Source organism: Hemitrygon akajei, chromosome 12 (genome assembly GCF_048418815.1).
Source record: "Hemitrygon akajei chromosome 12, sHemAka1.3, whole genome shotgun sequence".
NCBI lineage: Eukaryota > Metazoa > Chordata > Chondrichthyes > Myliobatiformes > Dasyatidae > Hemitrygon > Hemitrygon akajei.
This window is the reverse complement of record NC_133135.1, coordinates 9324218-9342337: the sequence shown is the minus strand read 5'-3', so window position 1 is coordinate 9342337 and position 18120 is coordinate 9324218. Positions and strand designations below refer to the sequence as shown.

Genomic DNA, 18120 nt, shown 5'->3' with positions numbered 1-18120 from the left:
TTGCTCTAGCAGCCTTGACCCCCCTCTCGCTCTGTGCTGGGTCCCGGCTGGGCAATGGACGCCCCCCTAACTCAACCATTCTCGCAGCCCGTGCCGTATTTGACAGTGTGTGTGTGTGTGTGTGTGTGTGTGTGTGTGTGTGTGTGTGTGAGAGAGAGAGACAGACAGACAGACACTGTGGGTGTGTCGGTGTGTGTCTGCCTGTATAAGTGAGTGTGACTATATGTCTGTATGTGTCTGCCTGTCGTGTGCTGTCCATGTGTTTTATGTATGTGTGTGTCTCATCCCATTCCCGTGTGTGTGTGTGTGTGTGTGTGTGTGTGTCTGCCCGCCCGTGTAGGGACTCAAGTTAGTCCTGGGTGCAATGATTATGTGTGGAGAGCGGGCGTTACTCAAATCCTAATAGATGAGAATTTGACCTCGGGGTCTTTATTTTTAAAAATACTGCAAAGGCTGGACTCACACACTTCTCTCTCTTTCTTTCTCTCTCACTCTCTCTCTGCCAACATCTGGTAACTCCAGTTCAGGACTGGAACCGACTCTGTGTCAGAATTTGCCTCCTCCCTACCCCCACTCCCCCTCCCCCTTCTCACCAGCCCCCTCCGCCTCCCCCTTACAACAGGCGGGCAAGCCCATCAAAAAGGGGCCTGCGTTCATCTCGTCGTCTCTCGGTGCCTGCAGCGTGGAGCGCCCGTTCCCCGGTTCCCGTAAAAACGTCGCTGGAGGAGCGTGGGGAACGGTTGGGGGGGAAATAAAAACAGGGGGAAGGGGAGGTGAACCGGATCGATCTGATATCCTGGGAAATGTAAAATAATTTTACAGCGGCTGAGAGAGAGAGGCTGCATTTCTGCCTTGAGCTGTTTGGTGATTCTCTCTCTGTGCGTGTACGTGCACAGCGCAATATTACTTTGCACAGTTCTTCCAGCTATGAACATTAAGGTATTGCAAACCATTTGGACTTAAAAAGAGAGGCCGACCCCCCGCCACTCTAAGCACAGTTCCCGGAGGATGGTGATGGAAAACTTCTTCCTTTACGCCCGGTGACTGGAGCATGCAGCCGAAACCGCCGGATTCACGCCGGTCGCCGACCCGCCGTGGTCTCTCTCCTAGCTGGCTCGCCTCCTCTCCAGCCCCCGACCCACGGCGCGCCCCCTCGTTCGAAAGGTAAGGTGTGAGATGGGCAAGAGGAGTTTGAGGCTGCCGTCTAGGAGATGTAGAAATAGATGGGGCCGAACTGGGGTTATTTCCGTGAGCGTCGGCAATCTTAGCACCTCTGCTAACTTCTGCATTTGCGCGTGGTGTGTGTGTGTGTGAATGTTAAACACTCTTCCTCGCCTATGTCTGTTAGTGTTAAACTTAATATCATTGCGCTGTGTTAGTATTAAACTTGAAATTTTGTGTGTTACTTTCTCTCAATATACCGTCTTGGTACATTGCGCAAATTTAACATAATCTCCGTCTAGCCTGTATCTGTGTAGGTCTCAAACTTAACCGCCTCTGTACATTTTGTGTTAGTGTTAAGGCAGAGGCATCCCCCCTCTGTAGATTACGCGTGTGTGTTAGTGTTAACATTTGACATTTGTCCGTGGATTACGCGCGCGTGTGTGTGCGTGTTAAATTTAAAGTCCCCTCTCCCTGCAATATGTGTGTGATTTCCCCCCCAACTTATGTGTGCGCGTATTCGTATTTGCATCTGTCTGCCGTTTCTGTGTGTGTGTGTATGTGCGCGCGCGTTGGGGGTGAAAAGATCCCTTCTATCCCTTCTGAGCTTTGTTAAATATATCTCCCTGCCTCCTCTCTGTCTCAACTCCTCTCTCTCTCTCTCTCTCTCTCTCTCTCTCTCTCTCTCTCTCTCTCTCTCTCTCTCTCTCTCTTTCTGTGTTAACATTTTTCCACTGTATGAGACTGGCAATAATTATATGGAAGCCAAAGCTTTCGTCTGCTCGCCCCATGCTCCCAGAAATCAGTCCAGGAACATTTAATTAAAAATCACCACTTCCTTCCTTTCTCTCTCTCTCTCTCTCTCTCTCTCTCTCTCTCTCTCTCTCTCTCTCTCTCTCTCTCTCTCTCTCTCTCTCTCTCTCTCTCTCTCTCTCTCTCTCTCTCTCTCTCTCTCGCTCGCTCGCTATCTACATACACACACACACATATATGTAATATTTTTAAATAGCCGTCAGAGTTACCCATTACACTCACACCAGCGATTGGATTATTTTGGAAGAATATGCCTCAAGCAGGTTTGGAGTTAACCCCCCCCCCCCCCCCGCCCGGCACTTGAGGTTTAATCAGAAGAGGCCGGTTCTTGTTGTTCCAAATCTTTTTTTCTCTCTTCACCCTCCCCATCTCCTCCTTAACAGACAAAAAACTACTTCAAAATTCCTCTGATTGAAGGGTAGGAGATCTCGAGAACACAGCGTTGTCGGTATCTCTCCTTTTGTGAATAGAATTTCGTTAACCTTGTGTCAGTTCAGTCGTTGGACCTTTAGGGTATACAAAGTACCCGCTCTGATATCCCCCCCCAGGAACCGTAAAAACCCTTGCAGTCTTGATTGAAGAATTGTATGTTGCGTTTTATATGTTATATATTTAATAGATCCAATTTGTATTCAGAGAGAGGGAGAGGCAGTCATTGGAACCATTCGCCTGTTGTCCGCCAGCGTCTGATACTTGTGTGACTCTCTCCTTTTGTTCAAACTCACCCCTTCCCCTCTCTACGCCATTCTCAATGACAAAATAAAGAGTTGCTTATTTTACATCATCCCCCAGCTAGCTGTCAGAATTAATACGGGTGCGGGGAATCTGCATGGTCTGAAGAGGAATTAACATATCAAAGAGTTTCACGGCATCGGTTCAATTGAGTGAGAGCGGGCGAGAAACTTCGGTTCGGTGTCTGTAGTTTTGGCTGTGAATTCGGAAGACCCAAAGGGCATTGCTTGCAGGGCAAGGGTGGGGAGAGAGAGGAGGGGATTTGTTGGAAGAGGATTGTCAATAGACAGGCATGTGGGACTGCACTTTCTTAAAAATAATTAAGTGAGCATTGTTTTCTTTAGAAAATGTGTGCTAAACAAGCTTTTTTTTTTGAAAGCCCCTAGACTTTTGTGATTATAGTCTGTTACATTAAAGAGAGAGGGAGAGAAAGAGGGAACTGCACTCAGTGGCCTTCCTCGAGCCCTCGGTCTCTTAGTCGTTGGGATCCCAGGATCTGAAGAGACCTGCTGCATTTGCATAGCAACTCCGGCCGCTCACTGACAGAATGCCCGCTTGCTCGGCTCTTGACGTGAGAGAATAAGGAGGTTTCGTCTTGCAACGCGAAGAGTTTGTGCCGGTATTGAAAACGCGGCCGTATGCACGAAGCTTGATCATCTGTTGCTGATTAATTCGCTAAATGCTTTATTTAAAAAAAATAAATCACTTAACAGTGCTCAGCAAATTTAAAAAATATATATTTATAATCATGTCCCGTTGTTTCATTCAGAACTAGAATAACGCGACCACTCCTTTCTTATTTTTAATAGCACTTTTGCATTTGGCGGGCAAAGAATCTCAAAGAGCTCACCCGTGCAAATCTCACAGACTGGCCTTGAAAGAGTCGCCGTGTGCAGAGCTGACGGGCAGCCGATGTCCACGGCGGCCGCCACACATTCAAAGACGAGAGCCCTCCGCACTAATTCAGTCTCAGAATTGTGTGTGTGTGTGTGTGTGTGTGTGTGTATGGGGGGGGGGGGGGAGGGCGGTGGACCTAGGGCAAGATTGTGGCTGCCCCGACTTCGCCGCCCCGTGTACCGTCTGCGGGCTGCCGAGCCACTGGGTTGCCCTTCAGTCCGCGGGCAGCGTGCCCCAAACATTACAGCGAACTTTTCTTCGTTGCTCTGTTAAACTCATTCCTGTCACCGAAGTTTACGTTCGCCCCCCCCCCTTTGTCAATGCTTAATGTAAAGGATTATGGTGGAAGAAATCATGTTTTAAATATCATCCGTCCGTTTGCGTATGTCACTTTATGGACATACAATTAAGTTATGTACATAAGCTATCTTATGTAATTATTTATTGCGTATTTTATTACGTTCTTTATTTTTTTGTGCTTTTTGCGCTGCATCGGATCTGGAGTAACAATAATTTCGTTCTCCTTTACACTTGCGTGCTGGAAATGGCATTAAACAATCTTGAATTTGCTAGCCTATCTTCTCTTTGGCAAATCACAGCGTGTTGCCTTCTTCTTGAGGTAAAAAAAATGTTCCATCCTGATTGGAATTTTAATGCAAACTTTGTGTTTTTTTTCTCCCCCTGGAGAGGGGAGTCTGTTTGCAATTTTTACAGCTTTTCGTATTAGTAGCCGCAATGTTAAACCTTCCTTAACAATTTTAACTTTGGCCAGTCAGACAGAGCATTTGGAGATGAATTTGAGTGGGTGTACCCGGAGGATGGAAGGGCGCCGCGGTCCACAGCCACTTACTGGATTTGTTCAGCACGGGCCAATTGCCCCACCCACCCTCTTTTAACAGTCCTTTGGATTTTCTTTTTTTTATTAAATTCTGCCCGAATTAATTATACTATTGCAGAAATGTCTATGGGATAATTGTCGAGGCAGATGTGTCAAAATATTAGTCCGCAATAAGAAACTTATGTTTTTAATCTCCATGTTCTGCCAGCCTCCGGAAGGCCCCTTTTCCCTGTCTCTTTCATTTATAATTTTCCCTTCTCCGCATTTCCTCCTTGGCTGAAATACTACTGAACTGTTGGTTATTTGTGCTGGGAATGTCCCTCCACATATGGCCAGCTTGTTTTCTGATTGTCCTCCTGTGTTGGTGCCTTGGGACGCTATAGACCCTATATAAATGCAAGTGTAGCTTTACAGGGTGTTATCACTTTGCTTACAGTGCTGGCTCATGTATTCAGCGAGCTCTGGTACACCTTATGTCCCACCCCCTTTCTCGAGAAGAGCTGAGGCTAGCAGCAGAGGTTCCTCAGTCGGTGTGCGTAGACGAGAACGAGGGAGGGAGTTTAGGGTGGGGTGAGTGGGTTGGCTGTGGGGGTTGCGGGGAGAGAAGGGGTGTGGTTCTTACTGCAGAACCAACTCACCTGTACTGCTAATGTGGGTACAGGGTCCGCGCACAACGGACTGTGAGACGATCAGCAACGGAGCAGTTGGATCGCGGTGGGCGCGGGGCTTTCGTCAGTGATCCGTCCGGAGTCAGTGCGGGGGGCGGGAAGCGGAACGCTGAGCGCCGGAAAGGCTAGTGAGCTGACATCGAGAGTAGGGAGAACGGAAGCCAGGAAGCCGGAAAGCTTGGGGGCAACCGTCAGTCGGCGGAGGAGAAGACGACTCATTCTGGAGGTAGGGGAGGGGGTTTCAGAGCCCATGGGTATTGCAACACTGGGCGCCCCAGAAAAGGGTAAAACACCAGCGGGTGAGAAAAGAATTCAAGATGAATGAGGGCTTAACTATGCTAGGAAATTTGTTTTAACAATTTACTGTAACTGTTTGGAAAATCTTTTTGATTTGAGAACCTAATTTCAATCTGCAAATTTTTATATTTTATTATCCTACACACCAAATTATAAATAATTTAGATCTGTTTTTTGAATGGAATGAAATTATTTGGAACTCATAAAAACTCCCTTAATTCTATTTTTTGTTGTTGTCATGTACTCAGACACTGATAACTGGATGCTTGCAATTACTTTATTTTGTCCTTTCTCTGCTGACGAATATAATCTTGCCTTTGGTCTAAGGATCTATTAAGCCACCACTTATACATTTGTTGATTGTAGCCAAGGCTGTGTGGGTTGTTGGCGAAGCATTGAACGGAGACTGGTTGAGCTCCTTTGCTCCTGTACTAGTCCAGCGAGAAGCTCAGTTGTAACTGCCGATTAGTAGACGCAGTCCGTCAGTAAATCTGTAAGAAATTTATAATTTACTTGCAGGAGCATATTGTTTAGAAATAATAATCTTCAATCATGTCTTGAAGCTTGGCACGTTGTAGAATATGATTAATAATTCACCAGGCAATTTGGAGGGTCTTACGAAATAACAGAATTATTCTTGTGTACACTTTTCCCCTGCCCGTAACCCACAGCAAGGTTTTTGCAGTGTGTCTATCAGTTGTTTGCCTGCACAACCCTGTTATTTACCAAGAGCAAACTGTATTTTTAGTAAAGAAGGAAGATACTCGTTAATAGTACTCCGAGTGGTTGGGAGTGAGAGGGAGATGTTATACAAAGACTTGCCACCTGCAGTCAAACCAAAGCCTCCAGCCAAAATGTCATCTGGGTCGTACAGAAATCTCTTTATCCATTCATGGCTATGTGCATGAAATTCTGGCTGCTGGGTTAACTTAGGACACTTTGCGTGTATAATTGGAAGCCTTGCTTTGGCAGTGCAGCTGCATTTTCACCCTGTCCTGAGGAGGACGTGGATCTGACAGCAGGGACTGACTTCCCCGGTGCGGATGTGCAGAGAAACCGTACACGGGCAAAGTCTTGCCCTTTCGATGTGGAAGCGTTCGGTCTGTTCCAACAAATGCATTTATGCATTCAATTTCATTGTAGAAATGGTGTCCTTAAATGCATTAATGCACAGTATTGAAAAACTGATACAGATAAAATGCAAGAGGTACAAATTACAGTAACTGAAATCACCCAGCAGCAAGAAAATATTATTTTTATTTTATTTTAGAGATACAGCATGGAACAGGCCCTTCTGGCGTACTGTGCCACACTGCCCAGCAACCCACCAATTTAACCCTAGCCTAATTACAGGACAATTTACAATGACTAATTAATCTAATAACCGGTATGTCTTTGGAATGTGGGGAGGAACTAGAGCACCCGGAGGAAACCCATGCGGTCACGGGACGGAATGTACAAACTTGTTTGCAGAGGTCACTGGAATTGAACTCTGAACTCTGACACCATGAGCTGTACTAGCATAGTGCCCCAAAATAATATGCGTCTCTGGTGAATGACTTTAGTTCTAACCTTTCAATCAGAATATTGTGATTTTATTAGCACAGTGACTAAATGTCCTTTAATACATCTCTGACATGATGCAGCGTTTCAACCCAAAACGCCGACAGCTTCTTTCCATCCACAGACGTTGTTCGATCTGCTGAGCTCCTCCAGCATATTGTTCATTGTTCGTCAATGCTTGGTTTAAGGAATTGAGGAAAATGGAAATGAGTTGTTTTTGGGCTGGAATGAATTTAAGTAATGTTCAACAGACTAGTGTATATAAGTCATTGGCTTTTTCGCGCTGAAGCTATAATTGAGGTTATATGGCTACACTTCCATTTAACATGCGCTAGAACAAGGATTGGACAAATTTGGGTAGTTTTCTCTGAAGTGGCAGAGAGCTGAGGGGAGATGGATCTAATAGAGATTTATAAGATTATGAGAGGTATAGATAGATATATTTCAACCCTTCTTCCCAGGGTTGAAATCTCTAATACCGGAGATCATGCACTTAAGATGAGAGGGAGTAATTTCAATGGAGATGTGAGGGTCAAGTTTTTACACAGAGAGTGGTTAATACATGGAATGTGCTGCCGGGGGTGGTGGTAGAGGCAGACTTCTAAGAGACATTTAGATGGGCACAAGAATGTGAGCGAAATTGAAGGATATGGACATTGTGTAGGCAGAAGGGATTAGTTTAGTTGGCCATTTGATTATTAATTAAATTGGATCAGCACAGCATTGTGGGCCGAAGGGCCGGTTCCCATACTGTATTGTTCTATGTTCTACTATGTTTCTTTGCATCTCTTTATTCTACTTTTTTTTTCTAATGTTAATTAACCCAGTTTCCTTTTCAATCTGTCAGAAAGGATTTACCAGTGTCTGGGAATGGAATATGCAGTATAATCTAAAGTATGTTCTCTGCATCTGCAGCAGCTGTGGTGACAGAACATAGAACAGCAGTGCATTTTACCCATTCACATCTGGCTTTTGAGTGGAAAGCTTTTGACCTGAATAGCTCAACTGTCAGTTGTAGTGGCAAATGGAGGTGATGCATTGAGTCGGATGTATAATGCCCCATGTGTAGCACTTTCTGAGTTTGTGTCAATACTGCGATGGAGTTAACCTGCATTGTTTGTGTCTCAGACAAAAGAGATTCTGCAGATGTTGGAAATCCAGACACACACACACACACACACACACACACACACACACACACACACACACACACACACACACACACACACACACACACACACACACACACACACACACACACACACTCATGTTGAGACACGCACAGATGCACATATACGTAAGTGAGTGCTATACAACTGCCTTGATGGACTTCCACATACACAATGAGATTTGCACACACAGGATGAACAATGGACACACACTACCGAAACACTCAGTTCACAGGTCAGGCAGCATCTATGGAAATGAATAAATAGTGGACGTTCTGGGCCAGCTACTTCATCTGGACTGTCATCCATAGATGCTGCTTGACCTGCGGAGTTCCTCCAGCACTTTGTACGTGTTTTTCTGTTTATGTTTCAGCTGGAGAAAGAGACACTAAAACAATTAAAGATACTTTGAGTTGATGCTGCGGTTTATGGCCAGTTATGTAAAATATGAGTTGAATTAATGGCTGTGTCTGAGCAACGGTCACTGCGGAAACTGAGTGTTTCGGTAGTGTGTGTCCATTGTTCATCCTGTGTGTGCAAATCTCATTGTGTATGTGGAAGTCCATCAAGGCAGTTGTATAGCACTCACTTACGTATATGTGCATCTGTGCGTGTCTCAACATGAATGTTTCAGTGTGTGCTAATGATGATGTATCTTGCTCATTCTGTGTGTGTGTGTGCGCGCGCGCGCACAAATCTTATGTATCTGAGAGTGTGCTGGTGTGGATGTAAAACACCGTGTATGCACATTGGTGCACGAATCTAATCTGTGTTAGTCCTTGTGCTAGTGCAGGTGTGTAATCCTTACTCTGTATGTGTGTCAGTGTTAGTGTGTGTATATACAAGAATTTCATTTTGTGTTTCAGTGTGCATATTGCAGATTGCTCAAATTTTACTGTATATTCCTTTTCTCATCGCCCCCTCTGATGTGTGTGTGTGTGTGTGTGAATGTATGTTGATATGTGTTTAGCATATCTTTCCCCTCTTTTTCTTATTGCTGCTTCTCTCTCTCGCTCTTCTGTGTGTGTTTCTCTTTTTTCCCCCTCTTTCCAGCATTTTGTCCGCCTGTGTGTACGTGTATGTGTCAGTGACAGTGTGAGATCTGCGTCTATGTCTACATTTAATCAGCTGTCTGGCCAACTTCAGTGACCAGACAAAAGAAAGCCCAGTTGCTGGAGCTTGCCTACGTCATGAGGTCTGCTTAAAGGAAGGTTCTGGTGAGCCCGTGTGAAAGAAGAGGACAAATTGAAGGAGCAAGTTGGACTCTGAGGTGAGCTTTCATTCTAGTTTGAGTCCTGTTTCAGTGGTTGTCCTTGCATGGCACTAATAGTGACTTTACCGGAGGACGTCCTGGTTCTCATACCTATTTTTCTAAGAGAAGAGAAATAAAGGAGAGATTTTGGACTTTCAACAAATCTCCTTTTGACTGGTTAGCTTCCTGGCCATCTCCTGGCAGTAGCGCCCTGTTCTACAGTTGATGCTGGAAGTTTGTTTGTAGGTTTTTCTGGTCAAAGTGTGTGACAGGTCCCACCTTAGTGAATAGGATCTGTCTTCTTCACCTCATGGAGTTTCATCTTGAGACAATACTCCAGCAAGCGGCTTGCTTGAGTTTGAGAAGATGCTCCAAAGAATAACATTCCCTCTAATATTTTGCTTACAAGTGCATGGGCTAACCATTGCTTAGAGCAGTAAATTTTTACACAGCCTAAAAACTTGCACAGCACTTTACTGAACCATTATATAAAAGAAAATTCCAGCTGCGTGGCAACAAAGGCTATGTGCATAGGAGCGTTTCAGTTACTGCGCGACTGCGCACCCGCGTGTCTTAGAGAAAACAGCGCCAAAGAGGTTCGGTCATGCACTCAATCTCCGCAATGCGTTAGGCTCACGGCGTTTCGTTTTTCAAGGTGACTTGAAAGATATCAGTCGCCCAGTTAACATGCCGCCTACTAACCTGGTCTTCCACGGGTTGTGTTGGTAGCTAGTGTGCGAACAGGGTTCCTGTTGCAATACCTGTTTGTAACAAGGATGTCATGACCCATTTAAACAGAACATGTCAGTGGTTGAAAATAGCACGACAGGGAACAGAGAGCATCAAACAAGATGTCAGAAGGTTTCCGCAGGTCAGGCAGCTTCTGTGGAGGGAATTGGACAGTCAGTGTTTCTGGTTAAGATCCTTCATCATCTGGACAGTTCCTCCAGCTTATTGTGTGTTGCTCCAGATTCCAGTATCTGCTGTCACACACAGCGAATTGTGTGTGTATTTGTGCGTGTGTGTGTGTGTGTGTGTGTGTGTGTGTGTCAGTATGCTTCAGTTAGTGTGGGCTAGAATGTACTATAGAGTGTGTATGTGTGTCTCTGTTAGAATGTGTGTTAGTGTGTTCGTGTTTGTGTGCCAGTGTGCATTAGCATGTTAGCAAACTGCTCTGTTCCAGCCCACCTCAGCTGGATTTTCATTGAACACTGGCACGCTGTTTGCCTGCTCTGTGTGGCACTCCGGCACGGGAGGGGATGTGTTGGTACCACGCCCTCCCAACCGAACAGCTGCCCGCACTGCGCAGTGAACAGTGGCACCCTGAGTGTTTTTCTGTTGAGATTGTTGTTGGCAGAGATGGGGGGGGGGGGGCAGTTCCTGGACTGGAATTGGATACTGCTCACCTGTGTAACAGCTCTGTGCACCATCCAGATGGAATAAGATTGCTTCTAGTTCCCCCTTTATAACCTGTACCAAATATGGGTGGGGTGGAGGTTAGATTACTTTAGAACATACTGTACACAGTTCAGGCTCTTCAGCCCACAATGTTACACCAACCCTTTAACCTGCTCCAAGATCACTAATGCTTCCCTTCCATATATCCCTCCATTTTTCTCTCATCCATGTGCCTACTCTGAGAGTCTCTTAGACTTCTCTATCTGTCTCTACCACCCCCTTAGCAGTTGTTCAATGCACCCACCACTCTCTGTGCAAAAAAGCCCCTCTGAAACACCACTATACTTTCCTTCAATTACGTTAAAATTATTTATTTATTGGTTTATTGAGATGCAGCATGGACCACCCAGCAATCCCCTGATTCAATCCTAGGCCAATCACGGGACAATTTACTGCCACCAATTAACCTACCAACCGTTCTGTCTTCGGACGGTGGGAGGGAACTGGAGCACCAGGAGGAAACCCACGCAGTCCAGTGGGGGGTGGGGGATGGGGGGGGCGTAAAACAGGGGCGGGAATTGAACCCGGGTCACCTGTACCATGGAGCGTTGTGCTAACCACGATGCCTCTATGCTGCCCTGTGAAAAGGTGGTAGCTGTCCCCTCTGTCCGTGCCTCTTATTATATGCACGCCTCTATCAATTTAATTAGATGAATATATTGTCTTGTATTCCAGGGAGAAAGCCCTTATTCTTACTCCAGAACTCCACATTGAGTTCTGGAGTAAATAGTGCACATGCTTATGAATAAGGTGATCAGCATAAAATGATGTAATGTGAGCGGGCTTCAAAACTTTGCTACAAACCACAGTGATTGGGGTGATTCCAACATATGTCTTTATAGAATTATAGGATCGCTGCCACAATCAATATCATTCGGTCAATTATACCCACCCAGGGTCACCTTCCCATACATTTGTCCAAAGATTCTTTAAAGATCAGAAAGATTCGTCAAAGGATAAAAGATGTAAAATACTTTCGATAGATTTAAAGATGAGCTTTATTTGTCACAGGTACATCGAAACATACTGTGAAATGGGCTGTTCGAATCGGCCAAGACTGTGCTGGGGGCGGTCTGGAAGTGGACCGTTCTTCCAGCGCTAACGTAGCGTGTCGGCAATTCACCAACCCCAACCAGTACATCTTTGGAATGTGAGGGGAAACCGGAGCACCCGGAGGAAACGCAATGGTCCTGGACAGAACGCACAAAGCCCTTACAATGGCGCAGGAATTGAACCCCGATCCCAAAGCTGTGTGGAACGAGCTTCCAGTCGAAGTGGTAGAGGCAGGTTCGGTATTGTCATTTAAAGTAAAATTGGATAGGTATGTGGATAGGAAAGGAATGGAGGGTTATGGGCTGAGTGCGGGCCAGTGGGACTAGGTGAGTGTAAGCGTCGGCACGGACTAGAAGGGCCGAGATGGCCTTTTTCCGTGCTGTAATTGTTATATGGTTATAAAGGCTAAAGGTCTGGTTAGAGTGGACGTGGAGAGGATGTCTCCTATAGTTGGGGATCTCTAGGACTAGAGGGCACAGCCTCAGAATAGAAGGACGTCCCTTTAGAACAGAGCCGGAGGAAGGTGACTCTGGAATTCTTTGCCACAGACGGCTGTGGAGGCCAAGTCATTCAGTATATTTAATGTGGAGATGGATGGGTTCATTATAGGTTAGGGCATCAAAAGTTACGGGCAGAAGGCGGATGAGAGGGGTAATAAATCGGCCACGGGTGGGCCGAATGTCCTAATTCAGCTCCTATGTCTTGTGATCTTCATCTGATTCTGGGATGCTTCGATCAGAACAAATACGGTCCCGTCCGCCTGCTAACCTCAAATCTGCGATACCCAAACTGTAAACACAGGAAATTCTGCACAAATTCAGAGCAACACGCACACACAATGGAAACATCGACTCTTCGTTCATTCATTTCCACAGAGCGGACGCTGTCAGACTTGCTGAGTTCCTCCAGCATTTTGTACGCGTTGCAGCTAAACCGCTTCTGGTCGACGGTTTGCTCCGGGAAACAACGGCCAGCGCGGAGAATGGGGGTGCCAGTCGGGCGGGGCTAGAGTCTGGTATTAAAACGCAAAGAGTCCCAATAAAGTGTGTGGAGGTACAGTGAATCCGTCGGTATCTTTTAGCGCTTCGTTCCTGGGATGTTTGCATTCGGCGGCGGCGAGCAAAAGCAGAAGTTGAGTTGCAAGGGGACTTCGTATTTTGAGTAACACACGCACATAAATGCTGGTGGAACTGAGAATAAAGCACAAATGTTTTTCTCAACTAACACCGATTAGGGGTCAGTCGGCTGTTTCGTACATGCTGCCTGACCTGCTGAGTTGCTCCAGCATTTTGTCTCATGAATTTCCAGCATCCGCAGAATCTCTCGTGTTCCCCTCTGATTGAGTTTGTTATCTCTTTGGAGATCTTAGGGTGTCGAGCGCCGGACAAGGAGGGGAAGCTGGAGGAAGGGCCCATTGATGGTTACCCGCTCCCCCACCACCCTAACCTGTTCAAAATTCGTGTTCCTTCAAGCTCTGGACTCGCTACATTCCGCATCTATTGTCCGTCCTGCCGAAAGAGTAACCCACCTAACCCCGCCGCTCGGGTTTAACCTTAGCTCAGTGCAGACGGAGCGACCCTTCCCAAACAGGACGAGAGAAGAAAATCTCATCCTCTCTCTCTTTCCCACCCCCACCGTTAGCCACTGTCCCGGCAACGGTCTCTGTCGATAGCTCATATCCCGGTCCGCTTTCCCCATCTCCGGATACAGCCTCCGCAGACAAGACGCTCCCCCAAGACAAGAGAGAGATCTTTTATTTGCCATTTTGCCTGTCACTTAATTTAGAGATGTTTATGGATCCGATGGGAGGCCTCAGGAGGAACGGAGCAGTGAATGTGTCGGGATGGCGTGGAGCTCAGACGCTGTAATATCTTCTAAGTAGGTCAGGTCGGCGACATGAAGGCAGCTTTATCGAAAATACTGAGCGAAGAGCACACTGCACAGTCTGCGAACGTCTGCTTCACTGGCCCTGTGAAAGGGGGAGGGGGTTCGTCTGCGGTCTCTGCAGGTCATCTTTTAGACGTTCTCTTTTTATTTTCAAGGAATTTCGAACGGTGGGGAGAGCCCAGACGCTGGGCAAATCCATCACACGCAAATTTGATTAAAGGGGAACTTGGGATAGATTTGTAAAGCGGAGATGGTGCCATTAATGTTTATTGGATCCAATATCTTCTGGATTATCCCCTCTAATGCTGTGGTGCCCCCCTAGAGGTACACCCCAGAGATACATAGAGTCTGGCAGGCAATGTACAGTGAAAATCAAGCGCACACTCAACTGTCAGCGCATGTCGACGTTAAGCCCTGCTGCCAAATCCATCACAGGCAAAGCTCCCCACCACGGAGCACATTTACATGGGACACTGCCCCAAGAAAGCAAAGACCCCCACCATCCAGGCCATGCTCGCTGCTCACTGCTACCATCGGGAAAGATGTGCGGAAGCATTAGGTCCCCCACCACCAAATTCAGGAACAGTTATTACCCTAATATCATCAGACTCCTGAATCAGAGTGGGTAACTTCACTCACCACTCCTCTGATTGTATGATCTACAGGCTTACTTTCAAGGACTCTTTACCACTCATGTTCTCAGTATCACTTCTGTCTGCATAGTTTGTCTTTTGCACAGGTATAGTTTTTCATAAAATTACATTGTATTTATTTTATTTGTAACTGCAAGAAATTTATGTACCTGTGCATATGTTATTCCATAATATATATAGTTTAACCTCTAACTTTATGTTTTATATAATTCTTTATAATTGTTGAACGCTGTTTTTTTTTGTTGCATGAGATGCAGTGATGGGCAAGCCACAGCAAGTAACCTTGATCCTTGACAATAAATCTCAGGGTAGGATATGGTAACATCAATGTACTTCGATAATACATTTACTTTGGAGGAATTAGATGGGTTTTATTCTTTGCATGCATTTTGGTTCCCCTTCTCTGTTCTGGCAACTTCCCTAGTTGCCAGAGACAGAGTACAGAAGCAGGCCATTCGGTCCGACACATCCTTGCTGAACGATGATAACATCACTCAACTTCACTTGCCCCAATGTAGAACTAATTCTACAACCAATAGTTTCACTTTCAAGGACGCTACATCTCACGTTCTCGATACCTATTGCTTATTTATTATTATTATTTCTTTTGGTATTTGCACAGTCTGTTATCTTTTGCACATTGATTGTCAAGTTTTCATTGATTCTGTTGTGTGTTTCTATTTACTGTGAATGCCATAAGAAAATGTATCGCAGGGTGGTATATAGTGGCATATATTTACTTTGATAATAGATGGACTTTGATTATCCGAGTTAGCTACTTTTGTTTGCCTGCATTTGGCCCACTTCCCTCTAAATCTTTCTTGTCCAAGTGCTTTTTCAGTGTTGTAACCATATCTGACTTTGCCTCTTCCTCCGGCAGCTCATTTGTGATCATTTCACCCACCGTTCTGCTGTTTGTGCATGTTGCTGTGTTTATTGTTGTCATGCTTCCAGTGTACCCCGTGAGCTTCTCCGAACAAAGAGTTTCATTGCACCCTGGTGTATATGACAATGAAGTAATCTAATCTAATAATAATCTAACCTAATCATTCCATATTGCCAGTCCTGATGAAGGGTCTTAGCCTGAAATTTTGACTGTTCATTTCCCTCATCGATGCTGCCTAACTTGCTCAGTTCCTCCAGTATTATTGTGTGCATTGCTCAAGATTTCCACCTTCAGCGGAAAGTCTCAGAATTGTGCTTAATATCACAAACATATGTTGTGAAATGTGTTGTTTTGTGGCAGCAGTACATTGCAATCATAGTAATAAAAACTATAAGTTGCAATGGGAAGAATGTATGTAAAACTAAATTAAATAATTACCTCAAAAAGAGAAGAGAAAAAAATACTTAGTGTTTATGGGTTCATTGTCCATTCAGAAATATGACGGTGGAGGGGAAGAAGCTGTGCCTGAGATCATGAGTGTGTCTTCAAACTCCTGTACCTCCTCCTTGTGTTGGTAGCAATGAGACGAGTGATGGGTGATGGGGGTCCTTAATGATGGGTGGCACCTTTTTCAGGCATCGACGTTCAAAGATGTCGTCAGTGCTCCTTTGTCTCCATTATCTTGCATCATCACTCCATATACCTAACTAAGAGTGGAAAAGTTTCCCCTTTTAACCTTTCCCCTCTTCTTTATCCTTTAATTGCAGACTTTGCACTCTTTTAATCCTTTTCAACTGTACCCTTCAACCTCATACCTTTCCTTCATGATCTGAAAGGTCACCCTTCAGCCTTCTGCACTCCAGGGAGAAAATACTCAATCTCTGCTAACAAGTCAAGCCCACTGACTTGGTAATGTCCTCATAAATCATTTTTGCATGTCTTCAGTATAGTAACATCCCATACATTTAGGACCAGCTTTTACCCCTTTGTCATCAGCTTTCTGAATATTTCATGAACCATATCACTATTACTCTTTTGTATTCTCTTCCCCCTCCCTTCCTCCCTCTCTCTTCCCCCTCCCTCCCTCTCTCACTCTCTCTCTTCCCCCCCCCCCCGCTCTCTCCCCCCCCCTCCATCTCGCAATCATAATTTTTTTGTCTTGCACTGTACAGCTGTGTGTAAACAAAGCAACAAATTTCACGGCATATGTCAGTGACAATAAACCTAACTCTGGTTCTATTACTAGAACATTACGAGAGGGATTGACGGGGTAGACAGTCAGGTTCTTTTTCACAAGCACAGAGGACATGCATTTAACGTGAGAGGTAGGAATTTTAAAAGGACGTGTGTGGCAAAATGTTTACACAGAGAGTGGTAAATGCCTGGAACGCATCAGGTCATGGGAAGAACATAGAAACTCGTCATAGACAGTGGCGGGAATTGAGCCTGTTTGTTGGCGCTGTACAGTGTTATGCTAACCATTACACTATTGTGCCATTTCTATACACATCACAAATTGGTTTCAAGAGGAGGTGAGGTTTTTTCCTCAACTCCCCTCCCCTCACCCACTAAAGGTGACAAGGTAGGGGTGTCAGTGGAGTGAGTTCTCTTCGACAGGTCTGGTTGCCAATTGTGGCCTCACTATCATTCAAGGAATTTGGCATCGGAATTGATTTATTATTGTCATATCTACTGAGAGACAGTGAAAAACTTGTCTTGCATACTGTTCGTATAGATCAGATCATTACACAGTGCATTGAGGGAGAATAAGGTAAGACAATAACTGCATGCAGAAGAAAGTGTGACAGCTACGGAGAATGTGCCAGTAGACTGTAAGGTGCAAGATCATAATGAGGTAGATTGTGAAGTCAGGAAACCATTTAATAGCCTTATAACAGTAGGGTGCAAACTGTCCTTCAGCTTCGTGGTATGTGCATTCAGATTTTGTATCTCCTGCCCATTGGGAAGGGGGAGGAGAGAACCTTACTATGTACAATCCTGAAATTCATTTTCTTGCAGGCATTTGCATGAAAATAAAGAAATGTGATAGAATCTACCAAACAAAACCCAAATAAACAAAGACTGACAAATAACTAAGAGCTTTAGAGAGGGTGCAGAGGAGATTTCCCAGGATTAGAGAGCATGTCTTACGAGGATGGGTTGAGCGAGCAAGGGCTTTTCTCTCTCGAGTGAAGGAGGATGAGAGGTGACTTGATAGAGGTTTACAATATGATAAAAGGCATGATAAGATCGAGTGTACAGCCGAAATTTCTCCCCCCAGGATGAAAGTGGTTATTATGAGGGGGCAAAATTTAAATGTGTTTGGAGGAAAGAATGGGGTGGGAAGGTAGTGATAGGTTTTTTGCACAGAGAATGTTGGGTGCATGGAACACACTGTCAGGGATGGTGATAGAGGCAGACATTAGGGGCATTTAAGAAACTCTTACATATGCACAAGTTTGAAAAGAAAAATGGAGGGCTTTGTAGGTGGGAAGGGTTAGATTGATCATAGTGGGTTAGAAAGTTGGTACAATATAATGGGCCAAAGGGCCTGTACTGTTCTATGTTTAGCCAAATGTATAAAATAAGATAAAGTGTGCTAATAAAAAGGTAATTCTGAAAACATAAGTTCTAGGTTGTAGAATCAGTTCAGAGTTGTTGTGAGTGACATCAATCACGCTAGTTCAGGAGCCTGATGGTTGTAGGGTAATAACTATTCCTGAACCAGTTAATGTGTCACCTAAAGCTTCTGTACCTCCTACCCAATGGTAGGAGTGAGAAGAGAGCATGGCC

At 45.1% G+C, this 18120-nt stretch overlaps 1 protein-coding gene across 15 annotated transcripts in view; it reads left to right on the top strand.

The window, feature by feature from the left end:
• The window catches only part of adgrl2a (adhesion G protein-coupled receptor L2a), an 852977-nt gene that overhangs the window by 410340 nt on the left and 424517 nt on the right, over positions 1-18120 (top strand). For 11 of the 15 annotated variants that reach the window (XM_073062560.1, XM_073062559.1, XM_073062552.1 and 8 more), the window contains exon 1: positions 644-1164. The exons of 3 other annotated variants lie outside the window; for them this stretch is intronic. The gene's annotated coding sequence lies outside the window, so the exon portion shown is untranslated. Of the gene's footprint in view, positions 1-643; positions 1165-5318; positions 5336-18120 lie in introns of those variants that run through there. One more of the 15 variants, XM_073062550.1, reaches the window with a different exon arrangement.